At 49.3% G+C, this 20057-nt stretch overlaps 1 long non-coding RNA gene across 1 annotated transcript in view; it reads left to right on the top strand.

Annotated features, from left to right (window-relative positions):
• Nucleotides 1-20057, top strand: part of LOC116961049 — a 106989-nt gene that overhangs the window by 23375 nt on the left and 63557 nt on the right. Inside the window, exons 5-7 of the long non-coding RNA XR_004406737.2 lie at nucleotides 12596-12707; nucleotides 13505-13663; nucleotides 14008-14166. This is a non-coding gene — a long non-coding RNA (uncharacterized LOC116961049). The remainder of the gene's footprint in view (nucleotides 1-12595; nucleotides 12708-13504; nucleotides 13664-14007; nucleotides 14167-20057) is intronic.

Below are 20057 nucleotides of genomic sequence, written 5' to 3'. Positions count from 1 at the left end.
AACCCAAGAGGTACCATCACATCACCCTGGGCTCCCTTCTGCGTACAGGAGCAGGCCTGAGCCACCACTGCTTTGCACTTTGGTGTGGAGGTGAGGGAGCCAAGTGGGTGTGAAATGCAGAATGCTGCTGGACCCCTCTGCAGCAGAGGAGCAAATAGAGCCGGGCAGCCGCCACGCTGAGCCCGGCTGTGCAGCAGGGCTGAATGGATGCCTTGTGTCCTTCAAAGCTTGTCGCCAGGCGCTTGCTACCGAGCTCTGCAGCTTTGATTTAAGGAGTTTCAAGCAGCCTGACCGTGCCCATTAGCGCTTACACGATTCCTCTGCCAAGTAGTTGTAAACGTTTCCATTCGTTCTGCGCTTGGCCCAGTTTCTCCTGTTTATTATCCTAAACGTGCCCAGGACATGACCCTGCTCCCCTTCCCCAGCACTCACTCCAATTCCGTTTATTTTCTGCTTCTTCCTATGAACCATTGTAACAGAAGTACCATTCAAAGGACAGAAGAATAAAGGGAAGTCGATGTTCACAGAGATGCTGTGCCCTCCTAGGGATGAGGCACGGTGCTCTGGCATCAGTGTCGGGTGGGCTCAGACAGCTGTAAGAACAGTAAGAAATGCAAAGGGGTGCTGCCGGGTGGCTGCAGGGGAGTTGGGGGTTGGAAGCGTGATGGAGAATGCTCAGTGCTGGCAGATATTTAAGTCACTCTTTATTGCAGTGCTACACAGGAACAAAAAAGATCAATATTTATTAGTTGCAGAAAGCATAATTTTGCATGAAAAGCATCGATCAGTGTGTCAGCCAAGACAATGTCATTACATCTTCTTTATGATTTGGTCAACGTCCTTATATGAATAAAGACATTGTTCCCTTAGATGGATAGAGCTGGGGGGGTGAGGGGAGAGTTTAGCACAGTGCTGGTATTAGAGGGGTGCAGAGCAATGGCTGCAGTATTCTTTAGTGTCACCAGATGCGTTTGGGGGCTCTGGCTTTGGCTCTGGTTCTCTACCTCATCATTCCGTGCATTCAGTTTGCCACTGGGGTCTAAGTACCACCAAGAGAAATTCCCTGCTTTGGAGTCAGGTCCTAACTTTTTAGTTTTTTTTCCCCAGTGAAATAAGCTGCTTGCCTGCTGGGGTCAGGGTGGAAGCTCCCCCCGTAAGGTAGCGTTGCACAATTATGGGCTTTATGAGATGTTTATATCATCCTTTAAGTCAACCCAGTGTATGTGGTGAGGATGCCTGTCAGTCCCAACTTTGCTCCAGTCGTTCTGGTGCATGTTGACTTGACTCCAGCCCAATCTGACCTGTGAGTAGAGGTGTCTGGGGTCCGACCGCAGGCCTGGGGACCACATGCAGCCTCCAAAGCTGTTTGTTCAACCAGAGCAGCAAGTTGGGTGGCCGGCCAGCCAGTCGGTGTGAGCAGGCTGGTGGGGCACGTGTGGCATGGGGAGCCTTGGACCTGGCTCTCACCCAGCCAGCTGGTGAGCCAAGGTGGGCAGGGGATGTGGGAAAAGGGCTGTGGGCCGTGCAGGGAGTGGGAGGCAGCTGGGAATGGCAGTGGCATGGAGGAGATGGGGGAGCTCTGGGGTGGCCTCAGTGGGATGGAGAGGTGTTCGAGAGGATCTAGTGGGAAGTAGGAAGATAAGGAAGGTGGAAGTTGTTGCAGCTGGACACAACGCCAAAGGGAAGAGTCTTCTGGAGCTCCACTGCATGTAGACAGCTGCTGCTAAAACCTCTCCTTGCCGTGGGTCCAGCTGCAGAACAGTCCATGCTAAAGAGGGGTTCTAGCCCTCCCCGCCCCTGCGTGACCGGCAGCCTGTGCCCGAGCACAGGGCAGCAGCAAGATCCCCAACTGCCTCTGCAAAACCAGTTCAAATCCTGCCATTTCCAGCGCTGTTCTGGCCCCAGCAGAGATACAGGAGCACAAAGACGGGCATGGAAAGAGCAGGCTCTGTGGTTTTACAGAATGCCTGAGTCAGGACTCCTGGGTCAGGATTCCCAGCAGTGCCGTTGTCTCCCTTAGGGCAAGCCACAAGTCAACCACACGCACTGCAATTGCAGAACTCGGCTTCCACTTAGACACCAAAATAATAAGCTCAACAAAAACTGCTTGCTGCAGTCTCTGGGGGCACGGTGACTTTTCAGAAAAAGTCCTGCTGTAAAAGTCATGATCGGAGCAAGCAGTTTCTCCAGTCTCCAGCCCCGTGCTGGATGTAAGCCAGGAAAGCGTGCCCCTGGCTCGGTAAAAAAGATCCTGACCAGTTCACAGGCTGGCTGTGAGTCTTAATCTGGGCGTTTGTAGATAAAAGGTGTTGTCAAATGAAGATGAGTGGCTCTGTCTGGCTATCTGAATGATGAACGAGGTGTTGTTCCATACAAACAGAAGGGACCTCCATGTGCATCCTGAAATACAGTTTTTAAGACAGCCGTTTCTGCTTTCCCAGCCTGCCTAACCTGACAGCCCTTTTGTCAGCGAGAGAGGCCACTGAAGAGGTGGAACAGTCAGAAGGCTTGGTTTAAAGGACACAGGTGCCTGCAACCCACCTGCATTATAGCTGCTGCTGTAGAGGTTTGTGGATCTGGTATCCCTAGCTTAGGAGGCAGGAGGCTGAGGGGTCCCTTGAGCTCAGGACTGCAGCATGCTGCGCCCGTCAGGGTCTGGCATCAACTTGTTGATCCCCAGAGAGCGTGGGGTGACGGTAGCTAGTGTGCGTGAGCCTGGGTAGGGCCTGAGGGTTGTGTTGCATCGAGGAGGATTGGGAAGAATGAAGTTTTCAGCCCCGCTTTTGCTCTGCCAGTTGCAATGCACAGAGCAGGCAGCTTTGCCGCGTGGAGTCTCAGGGAGAACCATTAATTTTGTATTAGGACATAAAAACTGTTTGAGCTGAACAGACCAATAGTCCTTCCAGCCCAGTATCCTGTCTCCACCAGAAGCCAAGGCCGGATGTCTTAAAGGAAAGCATAAAAATCCCATAATGCTCATAATTGTGCAATACAACCCTATGGGGGGAGATTTCCCCTTGACCCCAGCTGGCAGGCAGCTTATACCCTGAAGCAGGAGAATCAATAGCTGTTATGATTTTCATTTGAGGTAGTGTCACTGCAGATGCTGTTCTTACTCACATAAATGCCTGATTCGGTTGTGAATCTCTCTAATGCTGTTTGTTACACTGCTCTTTCGATATCCTGGTGAGGAGCTGATGTTCTCAGATACGGTGTTCAGGATAGGTCCTGGATGATCTGCTGCCAGCTGCTCTTAGGAGAGCAGAAGAGGAGCTCAGCCCCTTCCCCACCACCACTCCTCCTGGTGCTCTTTATTTAAATTAACTCTCCCTGTGGCTCTGCTGTAGAGTGACCATGGTGGGGAGGAGCAGCACTGACCATTCCCATGTCTCGTATTGGGTTTTGGCGCAAGTGTTGCTCTACAAGCAGCCATGTACCAAAGGCAAGTTTCTTCACCTCCGGAATATCTGGAGGATATTCCTTAGAGAGGCATTGTGGGGCTAATAGGAGACTAGTTGGTCTACAGCCAGGTGTAACCTCCTCACAACTACTTCAGGCGATGGAAGCACTTTCTTGTCTGGCAGTGCCCTGCCAATCCTTTTTCCCTTGGAGATCCCAGCCAAACATCTTGCTGTTGATGGCAGGTGAAGCCTGCTGGGGAGCTGAGCAAGCAGTGTATGACAGAGGCTCACTGTGATGTCTGGAAGGAGAGCTTGACATGACTTCAACTCTCATGAGAACTTTTGGTTAGATTTTCACTAAATAAGTAAAAACTTAGATTTTTGCCCAGGAAAGAAGACCCATTCCCAACTAGCCATCTTCAGGGTGAGATACCCAGCCCAGAGGCTGCCACTTGTCTGGCTTCCACCAGCCCTGAGCATGGGAGAAGTTAAAAAGACGACTACCCATGAAAGAGCAGCAAAGGTGTGTTTGCCTGCTAGCAAAACAGGAGAGGGGAATGAAGGCAAGAGAGCAGGTCTCATCATGTAGAACGGGGAGGAGGTGACACAGCCCGTGATAATTGGACCATTAAATCTAGCAAAGGCACCGACACTTACACAATGTGGCTCAGGGAAACAAACGTTCTGTAGTAACAATAACTCCCCAATAGCAAGCAATAATAAGTATCTGTAATAATTTTTCTGCTGATCCAGTGCTTAATCCTGTTATTCAGAGTCCGGGTCAAATTGTCCTCAAACCATGGTGCAGAAGCCAGATAGGTTTACGGAGACGTGCAGGCGTGACTGAGAGGAAATTTTGGCTCAGAAATCCATTTGTAAATGTCTCTCACATGTCTGCTTTTGTTTCCTGTGCCTCCTCTCTGCCAGCCCTTCCACCTCCAGAAATCTCTGCATTGGAGGGAACCATCCCAGTCCTCGTGGTTGAGCCCCCTTTATTCTGCCCCCCATCTCCCAGTGAGTCTCACTCACCAACTACAAAGAATGCCAGAACTGCCTGAGACGGTCACAAAATGGGCTTACAATCCTTACAGTTTACAAATCTGGATCTGGCTTTAACTCTTTTTATTTATTGTAGGTCTGAGGAGGAGGGGTTTAATCCTTGAGCTGCATTCTCAGACTTTTCAGCTTTGAGAGCTACAAGTGCCATTTTTGCAGTAACAAAAGTGGAATTTTTCATGCAGACACAGGGCCCCAGGAGCAGGGGATTGAAGAACAACACCCTGTTTCTGAAAGCTTCACAGTAAAGTCCAGGCTCTGGGTAGTTTGGGGCTCCCAGGGCCGATACCCATCTGGACAATATCTTTTTTCAGTTCTTAATTCACTGAGTCCAATCCCGTGGAGCGTATCAGACCCCACTGGATTGTTGTTCATACTGTGAAGTACAGGCGCAAGGTTTGACCAAGGCTGCTTAGATCTGACGTTGGGTTTGTGGCACTGGGTGGCCCTGGGCAGGGGCAAAGCCCGGGTCCTGTGTTTGGGGACCAGGTCGTGTTGGGCACTAGCGCGTTCAGGGTGTGAACGTGCTCGTTGCGGGGGTGCTGGCAGGAGTCCTGGAGCTCGAGGCAGTCTTAATCTGGGATTAAAAGCAAAGGCAAGAGAGAATTTTACCTCTCTACTGCATTGAGTTTTCAGCTCTTTTCAGATGGGTAGAGGACATGGAAAGGCAGCAGACGCCTTTCTCAGTCCCATGTCTGGCAGGGGATTGCATAACGCTGCGGATGTTCCAGCTGTGCTGCTCAAGCACAGATGACTTTGCTGGGTGTTGCTTCTGTCTTGGTTTACTCTGGGCTTTAGGCTACCAGGCTGTGGTAGAAAAATGACTTAAAAGTGTTAGCCACATACTTTCTTGGCCTGGCAGCTAGCTGCACGACACCCAGCACTGACAAGGTCTGGTAAGAGGTGTCTCTTTTTCCTGAGTGCAGGTACGCTTTAGAGCTAGTGATTCAGCATTCAGGTGATATTTCTCCCACAGCAGCATCCTTCCTGAATAGCTCAGCTCTCCTGGATTGGAGTGAATGATGCTAGCATGTGAGAACACCTACTACGTTTTTACTATCACTTGAATGATGGGATGTGCCTCCTTTCCTCAGTAGGTACAGTCCCACCTCACAGTTCCTACATTGCTTCTGAATCAACTTCACCGCTTTGCTTGCACAATTGCATAGGTCCTGATAACAGGACAGGAGTGTAACCCTTCACTGGGCAGGAAGGGGTTGAATTGGGACAGAAAAAGATGGCAGATTGTGTGACACGGGTGTTGTGAGGGCTGGGGATGATGTGTGGCTGGATTGTCCTTGATGCAAGGTGAGCTGATCGTGAAAGGTTCGTGACTCCCTGTAACTCATTCCCTCCCCGGCGCTGTCTGAGCTCGATTATGACGTTCCAGAGATGTCTAGGGAGGGGAGATGTCTGGGATATATTTGTTTTCCCTCTTCTTTCCCTTTGATGCCTCCTCCCTAATCGTGGGAGACTTCTGCAGCTTGGGGTTGACCTTCTCTGCTTGGGCTGGACCAGTGCTCCCTTGGTGAGTAGGTATTAATGGCAGGGGAGGGCAGGACCTGTGATAACTCAGTCTGGCAGCCCCAGCCCCGTCAGCACCGATGTGATGGAATGGTCTTTGGAGACCCAAAGAGCTTCAGTCAGCTCTTCTTTCTGAAAAGGGTTGTTGTAAAAGGACTAGAGGAAAGTAACCATGCATAGCCCTGAAAACCTGGAGGAGGGAACAGCAACTGAGACGTCAGAAGATAAGGCAGTTTCAGAGAAAGGTTAAGGTGATGCCATCCCTGTAATCAGTGCTGGTGTTAGTAAATCTGGACTTGATCCTGCCCTTCCTACTGATGAAACTCCTGCTGGTGTCTGCGACTGAAGGTGTTGGAGGTAGTGCCTTGGTAAGATGTGTGTTTTGGGGGCAGGGAGGCCCCAGACATCACTGTCGCATGCACTCAGCAGTGCTGAGGGACCCCTAAGGAGGAAGGGAGGGCTATCTGAGCCGTGCAGATGGCAGTGTCGTTTGGGCTCATGGCCGTGTGACACCTGCCTGGCCTCAGAGCTTGTCCCTGCAGCTGCAGGCAAGCGCTGTCCTCTCCCAGGCTGCAGCACCACAGACCCTGGCACTCGCGGTTCTTCCTTTGGGAGAGTGTGACTGGGCAGAGGCTTGCTAGCAGCAGTGTGGTTTCATTTTAACAAAGGAATTGAAGAAAGGAGATGGATTTTCCCTCTGCCAAAGATTTATACACATCTGTCCCACCCAGGCCATCCCACCACTTCTCTGAGCCCCAGGCAGACTTTTGAGAGCTGGTTGCAGCTCAGTTTCCTGCAGCTTAAGACGCTGCCCTTTAGCAGTTAGTTGGGCTTTGGGTTCCCTGAGTTCAGACCTTGGACTTTGTGGCCGAAGCACAGCGTGGAGCATGTTCTGCGGTGGTGCAGTGTGAACGTAGAAACCTCGTTCTTTGTTCTTTCAGTGATGGTGGTGGTGATGCCAGGGTACCATCATGTTCCCTGCATATGGTTTTCATCGCCCTCCTATTAAGCTAAGCCAGTTTGTTAACACAGCACGCATCCCAGGACCCAGATTTGTTAAACAGATCGGCTGCTCCTGCTGCAACATGCAGTGGCAGGGAGCAGTGGTGTGTTGCAAAATGATTGTTTCCTCATGTTGTGTCAGCCTGAAGTTATGCCAGGACACTTTGGGGGTAGAAAGCACCTTTAGTTTGTGAGCAGGGTTGCCTCTTATCTCTTCTTTCTCATATTTCTATATCCCCTACACAGTCATGAGACAACTTGGTGTCCAAGAAGGTTACCGCAGGACCCGGCCCCCACAGCTCTGAGTTAGGACCCCTTGTCACCATTGTGCACCTGGAGGTCAGTGATCTGTGACTGCTTCAGACGCATGCACACTCCGAGGTGCGTTAGAGGGATCTCAGCTACCCATAGTAGTCACTGCTCCCCAAGCTTTGGTGTGGGGCTGGGAAGGTGGAAGACGGGACTGGCATCTGGCTGGGCGAGGGAACCGCTTCAGCCATCGCACGGGAGTTGGCTCCGGACAGATATTTTCTGCCATTGATTCTTACCAGTCTTGTGGCATCCCCAAATGAGGCACAGGGGATTACAAAGCAGTCGGCTTCCGTTTAAAGCCTGACCTTGGCATCAGGCTGTTAGCATGGCAAGGAGGAGAGATGAGTTAGCTGGCAGCCTGCCTGTGTGTGGCAAGGGCTCTTTAAAGCCTCAAAGGATGCATTAGTTTGATGTCAGAGGCTTTGTCTGTGGCATTCCCTGGAATAATCATCCTCCCTCTGTGTGTGTGTGTGTGTACATGTATCTCTTCCCTGTCTGTGTCTCTGATGCTCCCCCATCCCGTGTCCGAAGAGCTCAGCTAGACAGCATGGATAACTCCAGTGAGACAGATGGAGATGGATCCAGGCCTCTGTGGGGACAGCTGCATCCCTGACAGTCCCCTCTGGTCGTGCACCTGTTAGAAACTATACTTAGCATGGGAAAACTTTCCAGAAAAGAGGAAGCAGGAGAGAAGTGGGGAGGCAGGAAGGCTGGGAATTTGGCCTCATTCTCACCACCACGTCCTGAAGCTCCAAAAGTGCGTGTCAGTAATAGCATCCAAAAATGACAATCAGGTGAAAAGCAGGCAGTGTACCAAGGCATGCTGACACTGTTCAGAGACAGCTTGAGCGAGTGACGGCTTCATAACTCCTGGGTGAAATGCCAGGAAGCCTGGTGTGTTTGTCCTGACAGGCCCCAGCAGCCCAGATCACTCGGCAACTGCCATATGGGAACTCCAGTAGATACCGAGTGAGGCACGTGCCGGGGGGGGTCACCGGTTGAGCCTTCCCCGTTGGGAGATGTGAGGCAGTGCAGACTCCCATGTCCATCACATATCACCCAGGACTATTGCAGTACCTCCAACGCTCCCCAGTTCAAGCAGCCCGGGCTCCTAAAGCGCTCGGCAAGCTGTCTGCCTGTGCTCCAACCTGTCTGTCACACTTACAGCCATCCACCCGCCCGCCCATCGTCCCTGTGCTTGGCCACCTACCCACAGAGCTCCTGTGGAATGACTGGGGGAGGAAATCCTCCTCCTTTTGGCACTATGCAAGGTTCTCTGTGAGGAGACGGGATTTTCAGCTCTTCTTTTTATAAATGAAGAACCTGAAGTTAGGTGCCCATGCTCTGATGGTAACTAAATATGCCTCGGTCCCTGTTGCCCCCTTTCTTGCAGCAAGGGCTCCCTGGGAGCTTTGCAAGGAGGCAAACTGGGCTGTGGTGTCTTGCCTGAGCAGAGGCAGCCAACCCAGGTAGGTTTAGGGGCCATGTTTTCTTTTCTATTCTTTTCCTTTGGTAAGTGATGAGCTGCCTTTTCACCACACAAGACTCCCACTGGCACAGGAGGTGCCCGATGGCCATCTCTGCTGTGTCACTCGTGGCATGCCGCAGTGGCTGCAACCTCTCCCAACCACTCCTCATCTTCTCTCCAAACCACTCCTCATCTTCTCTCCAAACCACTCCTCATCCTCTCTCCAAACCACTCCTCATCTTCTCTCCAAACCACTCCTCATCTTCCCCCCTGGGGAGGAGCTCCTGAGCTCCTTCTCTGGAGAGAGTCCCCTTCCCTGGGTCTCCAGCTGGTGAAGAGTGAAACTCTATCAGTTCTTCGGAACTGCAGGAAGCTTGGAATGAATGAGAATCCAGCAGGTCTCAAATGCCTCCAGAGCCATCCCCCCGCAGGGCCGGGCTCCCGGCGCTGCTGACAGCCGGCATTGCCTCCCTGGAAGGACACTCTGCTTCGCGCTCAGCTGCTCTCCCGCCGTGCCGACCCGCACACCCTCTCTAATACCTGCATGCCACTCATGCAGTTAGCATTTCAGTATTTATGGCCACCTGGGCTGTTGCTTAGCGGGGGGATTTGCTGTACTTAGATGAAAAATGCAACAGGAACTTTAAACTGCTCCGTGGCTAAATTGAGTTCAGTTTTCCAGACCCTGCAGCTCTCAGCTATCCTCCTCTGCCCTGTTACCGTGCCCTCTTAGCAAGAATCGAGAAAACTATTACGTTGCAGTTAGGAACCACTGAGCACTATGGGTTTTACTAAGCATCTCCCCTCAATGATGTTCTTAGTCAGTGTTGCCCAGCCTCAGGGGCAAGTTCTGGGTGTGAAACCAAGAAAGGAAGAGGGAATACAGCGTACCGTGAGGGTATCTGCAGCATCTCCAACGGATGGGATAAATGCATAATATTCCTAGCTGCCTACTCTAGAGTTTTGTGGTGCTGGAACGGTTTGTGTTTACACACCTGTGCAGTAGATATGAATAGGGGCATCTTACCTTTTCCAGGTGCTCAAGCCCTGCTGGTACCGGTGCCCGCTGTGCCAGCTCCGATGCCACAAGATTGGTTTCTGTGCCATTGGAAGTGGGGAGATGCTTGTCTGCTCTTTGAGTGGCCACTGGCAGCTTTTTCCTCTTAAGACTGGGAGATTCCTTCACATTTCCCAGCTTTTCTGTGTGGCGTTAGGAAGTGATTCGTAGAGAGACTCATACCTATTTCTACTTGGGAGCAGGAGAAACAGAAGGTCGTTTGTAATCTCAGTCATGGAGACGGATTGAATGAAACTGGTAAGTGTGGAATAACTGGGTAACCTGTATGTTACTTGCAAGGTGCCTCCCCTCTCTTCACATGTGCCACGGAGGCTTTCCTGGAACCAGAGGCACTAACCAACATAAATAGCTTCTGTCAATGCGCTTTATTGGACTACATCAAAGTAGAATCAATAAAGAGTTAAAACCCCCCCAAAAACGGATTTACTAAGCCAGACCCAGTCATAAAAAGATTAGAGTGCTGTGGAGGTCAGGTTTCGGCTGGCATTCATGAAAATAGGGGGATTCTGGTGTTGTTGGAGGGTGATTCATTGCATTGGAATATTTCAGGGGAGGAGAACTGTACAGGAGTTGTTACCACACTGCTGCAAAGAGAGGGGCTCCTTGTGTGTCAGGTTTCTGCCTCCAAGTTGGCTGTCACAGACTTGTACTGATATAATATATATCAGTACAAGTTATCTGTTTCCACTTAACCTAGATGAAAGCCTGAGTGTGGTTATTGCATTCTAAAGTTGCTGGAACTTGTTAATAATTTAGAATAATAAAGTCAGTCAAATTAATTCACTCCTAAAATTGGGCTTATTTGCATTGGCTTGTCTTTTTTTTGTAACAGATCCTCTCTGCGGGCATATGTTTGTGTAAGCTTTTTGTATGTGCTTGTGAGTGTTTGTGTGCATACGTAATTTCCTTCACCATCTTACAACCAAAAGAGGCTGAGCTGGATTTAAACGCCGTACGGGAAAAATAGTTTCTCCCTGCCTGTGAATATATTCAGTGAAGGTCCACCCCAGAGTGAAGCCAAATAGCTAAGGTATAAATCCGTGGGAAAAAAATGGGGTTTGTAATGGAAATGCTCCCTTGTTTTAAATTATAGCTAGGCATATGTGAAGCTGAAATTCATACTGCAGCATCCAGACGGTGCCTCAAGCTGGCCGCACATTCCCAGAAATAAAGAAAAATACCACAGCCTACCTGCAAAATGACCTTTCTCCTAACACCGACTTGCAGCTCAGAAGCTTTTGTGCTGTAAGAGGCAGGGTAAGATACATGAAGTGACAGATTGCTGCTGACAGTGAAAGGCTCTTTCAGCTGCATTTCTCTACAGCCACAGTGATATATCCAGGGGCTTGTTAGAGGAACAACGGCACCAGCCAATAACCAGTTGGTCTAAGCCCTAGAGATAGACCGTATGTCCCACACTCTGTTTCCTAATCTGCCAATGTAGAGTAAATTCAGCTGCCATATCACTTCTGTCCCTGCATGTTATGTAGCTAGCAAAGAAATGCACCTGTGTATTTATCTGTCTATGGTAATGCCTATATCTATAAATAACCATGTTTGTATCTGTGCATGCGTGTGTGTGCATATTTATGTGTCTGTGTGTTTATTATGGGTGAGGCTGGTTGTAGAGCGGTTCAGAAAAATGGAAATCCTTTTGTGCAAATCATGCTTTTGTGGAGGAAAGGAGAGCCAGGAGACCAGGGGTGATGAATTGGCCCTGAACCGCGATGACAATTTTTTTTTTTGTTAAAGGCAAAACAATTTCAGGGAAAGGGTCTCCAAAAAAGTCCAGTTTCAGGAGGTAGCTCAATTGAATTTCTGGTTCCTGGCTGCCTGCCTGGAGGGCCTCTTGTCACTTCTGCTTTCTTCCAACAAGGCAGAAGGCAGAATTGACAGCAGCCTTCCCGCCAGGCTGTTAGAGAAGCAGGGAAGCCAGATGCTTTGCCTCCCTGCTCCCTCCCCCTCCTGCGGCCCAAGAGCCAGAGAGTGAAGTTGCTTAACTTTTCCATCGTTGCTCTCCAGTGTTCCTGGTCTGACCCAGCGGGGATCCTGGGGAATGAGATAATGCCTGGTAGTCCGCAGAGTCAGCGTGTGCGCACGAAGGGGTTCCTCACTGTTGAGGGGTAGGAGTGTGCATGTCACACGAAATATTGTTCAGCCTTTGAACAGAAAAGTAAAATTCTACTTTTGTGCAAAAAGTTTGTGTGGAGAGGCACACTGGTGGAAATGGGTTGATATACAAGCCTCTCCCCTAGAGCAAAACCGGGACAAGTAGTTGTATAATATGATTTCAGAGCTTCCATTCCAAACTCACTTCTAAGCTCACTCTCAACCCGTGATATTTGTGTAACTGCGTATAGGGTACGTTGAGGGTGATAGCTAAAATATTGTTACGATTTCTTCTGCAAGGACGGTATGCTCAGCCCCTCTCTTTTCTTCTTTGCATAGGATTATCATCTTTAGATGGTAAATGTAAGAAGGTTTCAGTTGCTGTTGAATTAACATTTCTGCACGCATCATTTAACTAGATAATTTGCTGACTCTAAAATTTTTGTGTAATCAAATTGGTTGGCTGTTTTAACATTCTTAAATGGTAGTTAAAATGATGTGGAGAATGGACCTCTTTCTTTAGATTGAGGGCAGTAGCAGGGTAAGGTTCTCCAATATAGTTTTTTGCGACAGGGCCTGCTCTGAGTCAGGGGTTGTGCATTTCCAGTACACACGACCCACAGAACTCTTGCTCTCCCTTTCCAGCCTGCTGACGACTGCAAAATGGAGTGTCAGATTGGTAGTGGACGGCCAGGAAATGCCACCCTCTCCCTCCCCGAGCTCGTCTCTTTGCGGAAAGCCCTGTATGCCAGTTAAGGTGAGAACCCTTCTTCTCTGCTAAGCTCATCTGCACTGAAGCTGGCAGTCCGTGGGCGAATGTCTCTGCAACCTCTTGGCTCTGCCGGGATCATCCAGACATCTTGAAAAGCAGGGAAATCATAGAGCTTCATTAAAATACATACTGTCCCTTCCTCCTCCTCTGTGCCGCTTTATGTCTTCTCTATGCCCAGCAGTTATATCACGGTCTATCCAGTGCGTGCTTGTACACTCCTGCCTTGTGCCACTGGTCTCTCGGTCCCTCTGCCGCCTTCCCCAGGAGGGGAGAATCGTGATGGAGCAGGCGTTCCTCCTCGTTTGGCATGCACTGCTGCCCGTGCCAGCTCAGGCAGGAGCGAACATCAGCCTAGGGCAAACCACGAACATTTGTAGCCTGCAGCAAGGCAAAAAGTGTTGCCCAGAACAGCCTTTGGAAATATTTTAATTACCCCTGGTTGAACTGGCAATCAACTAGCTCGAGGTAAAGATCACAAGTGGAGGCAAAGTCTGAGGGGAATTTTATGCTTGGAGTCAAATTTCAGCAATGTTTTTGAAGCATTCCTAATTGGTATGGTTTAACAGCCATCACCAAGCATCCCCCAAATCAAAACAGTTCTGATGTACATGGAAAGCAAATCACAGTCGTGCAGCTTTAGCACCGTGTTGTGAGGTGGATGAACACGGGACTTATAAAAGAATCAGCCTAACCACTGACGTCTTTCTGAGCAGCTGTACAGTCAGAAGACTTTTTTAATGGACTGTGAATCAAAGAATGAAATGTACTTTTTGTTTCTCCAGACTTGCTAGTGAACGAAGAGCTTGTGTCTGCCTGACGGCTTTCTGATCAAGTCATCTTTGCCAGCCAAAGCAGATTCTTCTTGCCTGCTTCCAAGAGGCGTGAGCTTAAACAACTGGTCTCAGAGTGGGGCGTCTCTACAGTCTGAGCCATGAAGAGAGGTGATTATTCCTCCCTAATAATTCAGTTTCCCATAAGGAAATTATCACACACAGAGAGGCGTGCACCATCCTCTGTTGTGTCGACATGCACTGCTAGAAAGATTTATTTCCGTAATAAGGTCTTTGCAGTGAAACTTAACAAAAATGAGGGGGGCAAGTTTATTAATTATATATTTTACAGTTAATGAAAGATAATATTTAACAGAAGTAATTGCAGGCATCTGCCTTGATGGCACAATTCATTTTCAGTAATAAATGCTTTGTGCGTCCCTTTGTTGGACTGATCAGTTACAGAGACAAATCCTGCCTCGTGCTAAGCCCCTCTTATCTCTTTCCATTTGCAGGAGATGAAAAGTTCCCCTGTTCAGCGTATACAGAAGAGACTGGAGCTGAGCTGCTATCTCCGTAACAGTAAAACTACAGCAAAATCTGAATTCTTTGTTCATGTTTCATTGCCTGCTTTGAGGAAAACAGTGATCATGAGCTCAGGCATCAGCCTCGGGGTGAGTATAGATACCACCCACACCAGCTCTACCAACACACTGCGATCTGCATCTGGTTCCCCCCATGCTTGTTTATCCCTCGCAGGCCCTGCTGCAGGCTCGGGTAGGCATAAAAGCCTTGTTCTCCAGGTATTTCACCCCTCAAGCGGCTTCTAAGCAGCCTCTTTCACTTCTGCTGAAGTACCACGTAGGAACACTTGCCACTCATCTCAGCTTGCATTCAAGCCATTTTCAAAACCTGGTCATGGATGTACATTAGCTGTCCGTGTAGTAACCTGCCAGGTTGTTGGAGCATATGCCCCTTTGGTATCTGATACAAAGGGTGGCTTGTAAGCCCTGAAATTTATAGAGTGGGAAAATTTATTTTGCAGTATCACCGGTAATTCTTCAATGCTCCTAACACCTTTCAAGCAGGTTGGTAGATTCTACCTCATGTAGGTGTCCAGCTCTCACTTGTCTTCCTGCTACTTGAGGTACATTACACAGCCTGTGACACACAGTTGAGTGATTTTTATTCCCTCCACTTGAGGGAAGTATCTTACAACATTTTAAACTGGTCCACTGTGATTGACTCATGCCACCTACTTCTGAAATGCAGCCAACAAGGTAAGAGAAGGTTTAGGAAAGTTAACAGCATCCAGATCAATTTAGGACAGGAAGTAAAACCCAAAGTTGGATGTTAAAACGTTGTAAACAGACAAAGGCAGAACACAGAGCCGTCCTGTGACAGTGTGACATTCCTTCCTTTGTTCTTTTTTTTTTCTTTAAAAACTGTCTGTGCAAGTTGGTGGGTTCTCCCCATGGGATTCACTGCAGATGGGCTGTGGTGGTGAGGTCGTTAGCTCTAATAGCTATGTACACCTCGAGACAACAGTCCTTCATACCTAAGAGGTTGATGGGAACTCTTCAAGGAGGTGTTTTTCTAATGGTGTGCCACAGAGATCAGGGTTAGGTCCAGTCTTCTGTAGTGTCTTCATTAATGAGCTGAAAGAAGGGGTAAACAGCATGTCGATGACATCTGGGGTGAAAGAAGAGAGAACAGTGCAAAGGGCCGGGGGAGGTCACCGGTGCCAGCCCGCCAGAGATGTGGCTGGGTTGTGTCTGCCATGGGCTTTCAGTCTGTTTTCACACTGGCCTGATTTTGTGAGTAAAATGCAGAGACTTGGGGCTGAGTCTGGGCAACCAGAGCAGTGGGTTGGGTGTTCAGTTGGCTACTCTTCTTGAAAACACAGGTTTTCTGCAGACCCATCTTGTAAATATTTAAATGCATGAATAGCGGAACCAGCAAGTCTGGGTGGAGATTTGCAAGGATAGAGGGAAGCAGAGTGTGTGTGAGTTGCATTTCTCTTCCTCACGTGTCTGCACTCGAATGTGCACGTCTTCCAATACCTTCCAGAGAGATTTTCATCCAAAGAGCTCTGACAGCCTTTCAGGCATCAGTCACACAAACGTCGCAATAAATCTGCAAGGTCAGGAAGTGTTTTCAGGTGGGGGAGAAGCCTGTGTCTCTGTGCTGTTCCTCAGAGGAGCGATTTGTGCCCGAGCAAGGAGAGGTGAACAGAGGGCTAGTGACTCCTGCAAGTGTGCACGTTTGCTGCAATCAGAGCTTTCCTGATTCCTAGAGCCAGGGATGGGAGCCAGGTCTCCTGAACCCCTGTTCTCCGCCTTGACCACTAGAAACACTTCCTCCCCACAGAAACCTCACCATGAAACCACCCACAGGAGAACGGCTTTGTTGTTTGGCAGGGATAGCACAGGCTCTGCTCTACCCAATCCGCAGGCGCATTTTTGGGGTTACGTGTTTACTAAAATCTTGGCTTTGCTGGTCTGGAGAGAATAAAAGTTGATTGTTCACCAGCCAGGGATCGGCGTCTCCCTGCCTGTACGTGTAAGTATCTCTGTACAGCCATACCAGGCCATAGGGAATGTTTGTGGTGCAGCAGCATGCTTGTATTAGAAGCCTTGTCTCTCTTCTGTGGTAAACATGTCTCTTGTTACCTGTTCTCACTGAAGCTTTTCTGGCTTCTCCTATCCTTTACTTGGCCACTTTGGCTTCAGGGCCTCGTGATAGCTGGATTGATTGATTTATTTAATAATAAAACTTAAAGAAGTGGTTGTTTTCCACATTGCTCCGTCCCAGGCAGTGGCTGTCTCTGAGGAGCCGGGTCATGATGGGGTTAGTGTGGAGGGAAGCAGGGCTGCTTGGTGAGCCTCAGCTCTGCCAACACCACTGTTCCTTCTGCTTCTCAGCCTTCTCCCAGTAACCCCCCCTCCTCCTGAACTGGCAGGAAAATTTATGATGCTGTGCAGGCTGTCCAGACCTTCCCAGTTCCATCTTTCTCAGCATGGGGCAGGGATCATGTAAAAGGGAGTTCACAGCCCAAGTCTACAAACAGGACAATATGACAATAGAGACAAGACGACGGAAGACAAGGAGTAGGCCTTCCATCGGTTATTTCTCCTGTGCAGGTCCCTACTAGGTGTCACAGCATGTGCTGGCTGTTTCTCACCCGCTCCGTGGGCCCACGTCTGAGCGTGGCAGCTCAGCACATGGAGGATCTTCCAGAACCCAGGTTTGGCTGTGCAGATCTGGGCTCGTGGGACAGAACAGAGCCTCCCCGGTGCGTCCGGTCCCAGTGGGAGTCCAGCACGAGAGTCTCATGTCGTATTTGTGAGATTGGATTGCTGGTCCCATTCTCCAAGCCAGCATAGCACACGATAATACTGAGACTGCGCAAGGAGAACCAAAATGGGAGAGAACTGAGCATTGCAGGGAGAAGAGGCAGGCAGCAGAGGAGCACTGTGGGGAGAAGAGGCAGGCAGCAGAGGGAAGTGGGAATGGTTGTGGAAGTGAACTCTTGATCAGAGATATCAGGAAGGAAGGAGGAGAAGACTTTACTCTGGTCAAAGTAAAGGGAAAGACTGGGTGAGGCTGGAGAGCTTCCGTGGCCTTATCCCATCTTCTACAAGGAGTGGTGACATCTTACCCATAGGGGCTGGCAGTGTTGTCTGTTTATTTGCACGGCTGGGAAGCAAGTGCACTCTTTTGGATGTCGTTTTAAAACAAAAATCAGAGGTCTGTGCTCTGGATCCTGACCTGAGGCATCTGCTGTTCCTCATCTGAAGGCAATCAACTCCTGACTGGTGTGGGGAAGTGTTCCCCCACCCCCAGCTTCACACATGGTACCGACAGGTCTAATGAACCATTTTGCTGCTTCAGGAGACTTGATTTTATTCCGCTTCCTAAAATCTTGAGTTCTGCGGTATCTGCATGCCGGCACTGCTTTGCAGTTGAGCTGGTTCATCACTAATGCTTTCCTGTCTGTTGGTTTTACAGCTGGATCATGAAACCCGCTTCCCATCACTCTCTGACCTTGGTTTTGCAGAGTGTTCAGGTGCATCTTAAAGACATCATGTTTCAAGAGGCAGGAGTCTGTCACACCCACAGCTCTGTACCTCCGGTGGTTCCTTTCCATGAAGGTTTGGCCCTTCCTTCAGGACAAAGTCTGTGTCTTCACGGTGTTTCTGCCCATAGAACTGGTAACACTGTGGTCGTTTTACACAGCAGCAGCAGAATGAAGAAAGCAGAGGCAATCAGGACCCAGAATAATTATGTTTATCATCTCTAATCATCACACAGGGTCTGACTGCACATGAGCACTTCTAGCAGGCTGCTTTCAGGAACACAGAATGTAGGCAGTATTGTTAGGGGATTCACTGATTACTTGAAAGGATACTAGCTAGCCAGCAGGGGATTCTCTGGACTGTAAGTGCACCTATTTATTACAGATGTGGAAAACAAGGGCATATCCAATGCTGAACCCGTCTCTGTGTGTGCAGGGTGTAGTTTCCAGAGTCAGGCTGCGGAAATAACAACTCAGCCCCTTTCTGACCGATCCCTGGGATTTGGAAGGTATAACCTGGAAGAGCCTACAGCTGCTGGAACCTCTCTCCATTGAAGGGATTATTCCAAGGGAACTCTCTGATGTTTCCCCTTGTGACTCTGCTTCCTCCCTAGTTTCATGCCAGTCCTGAAATACATAACCCTGAACAAAGACTTAGGACCAAGTTCCCTGCTGGCACAACTATCCTCTACCACACTGCTGCTCGGTCTGAGAGTGCTGAGCAGAAATGTCAAAGCAAATTCAAGTGATGTCACTTCAGAAAAGGCCCCTGAAAGCATTTGCAATCAAGAAAAAATAACGTTCTCCAACCCATATCCTTGCAGCTTAGTCCTCTTTCTCCTCGTGCTGTACTGTTACGGAGAGCCAGGCTTTGGAGCAAGGGAGAAAGGGCTGAAGAAAGCCTTGGCCGAGATGAGTACAGTCAGTTGCTGCATTTAGCCATTTGATGGAAGGTCTTAGTAGCAATCTGTTTGGCAGTAAAAGTCTTAAAGCTGAGAGCACAGGAAGAGTTAAAGCCAAGTATGTGTGTGTAGTGGAATTAGTTGGAATCCCATCAAAAGCCTGTGACACTTCATCTCTTCAGCAAAACATCTGAGATGCTGCACATTTACTTACTCTGATGTTCCGGGTTATAAAGTGACTTTCTAAACCCCTTGTTTTCCATGATGATCTCCAGATGAGGATGTGAAATCCCCCCTGACAGGACGCCAATCCTGAGGTGTCTCTGTGTGTGAAGGAGGGATATTTCTCATCCTCTCAGTATCTGTCAATGGGAACTGGTGTTTCTCCTGCAGACACCATCCCACTGCCAAGAACTCTGCTTTAGCGAGGCTCTTACGAACTACTTTCAAACCTGGAATGGGTTTTTTTTAGAGCCAGACATTGATATAAGTGTGTTTTTACTAAAATCCAAACGCAAGCCAATCAGTATTTTTCTCCAGCACTTCAATTTTCCTGCAGCTTGTTTTTCTAGGGGCATCCTCTCCTTCTGGCTTATCTGCGAGACTATAGGAATGCTTTCAAGACAGGAGCCATTCTCCTGTGTCTGAAGAGCAACCAGCTTAGGGACTGAGCCAGATATTTCTGTTATGTGGGTATCTCATGCCAGTGAGCTGAGGAGGAGCTCAGAGCTCCATGATGCACTCTGTGCCTGGGCAGAAGAGCCCTGCTGTTAACTGTGCAAGTGAGAGTCTGCCTGCTGTCTCAGGGACGTATAATCCTACAATCAGAGGATAATGGTGGGTGAAAAGCGCCCCAGGGAGTCTTCAGTCTGCTCAAAGCACAGCCATCTTCAAAGTGAGGTCCAGTTGGTCTGGACCTCATCCAGGCAGCTTTTGTATATCTTCAAGGACAGGGATTCCTCCGCCTCTCCGGGCCCTTGTCCAGGATAATTTGGGTTTTCCTGGCGCTGAGCACTCAGTAACTGAGTGTGAAATCTTGTCCAAAACCTTTGCCCTTTTCTGTGCTAGGATAGGTTCTGCTTGCAAAGCAGGTTTGTCACTAACTTAACACCTGCCAGACTTCCCCTGTGCTCTTTAAAGCTCCTCCAGCCTCTTCCTTGGACTTTTCCAAGTGTGGGAAGGACGATGCTCTCTCCCATCTCAGTGTGTACTGAGGGCAGCTGTTCTGTTACTGGCACAGGGGGCTTGGGACCAGCCTAGACCGTTGGATCTGCTGGTCCAGCTGGTGAAAGAAAGACGAGACTATGGGAGTCAACCAGGGACTTCTGTTGTAGCTGTAGAGCCTGGAATGGGACAGTGAAGGAAAGGAGACTTAGAAAGTCATAACCCTGGGTGGGTAGCAGAGTTGCTTTGGTGGTGTTTGCCTTTTGTTCTGCATTGGTGAGTAGAAGTAGAATCATCTTCTGAGACAGATTTTGGGATGGGATCTCCTTGGCTGAGGATGGAGGCTGGCTCCCATGGGTCACCCCCCAGGGCTGAAGGCTGCTGCTTGCCAGAATGGGGAGGTTCTGGAGCAGTGGAGCAA

This window comes from Tyto alba, unplaced genomic scaffold, assembly GCF_018691265.1.
Source record: "Tyto alba isolate M040663 unplaced genomic scaffold, T.alba_DEE_v4.0 Super-Scaffold_41, whole genome shotgun sequence".
Lineage (NCBI taxonomy): Eukaryota > Metazoa > Chordata > Aves > Strigiformes > Tytonidae > Tyto > Tyto alba.
The sequence above is the reverse complement of the archived record's forward strand: the minus strand, read 5'-3'. Positions and strand labels throughout refer to the sequence as shown.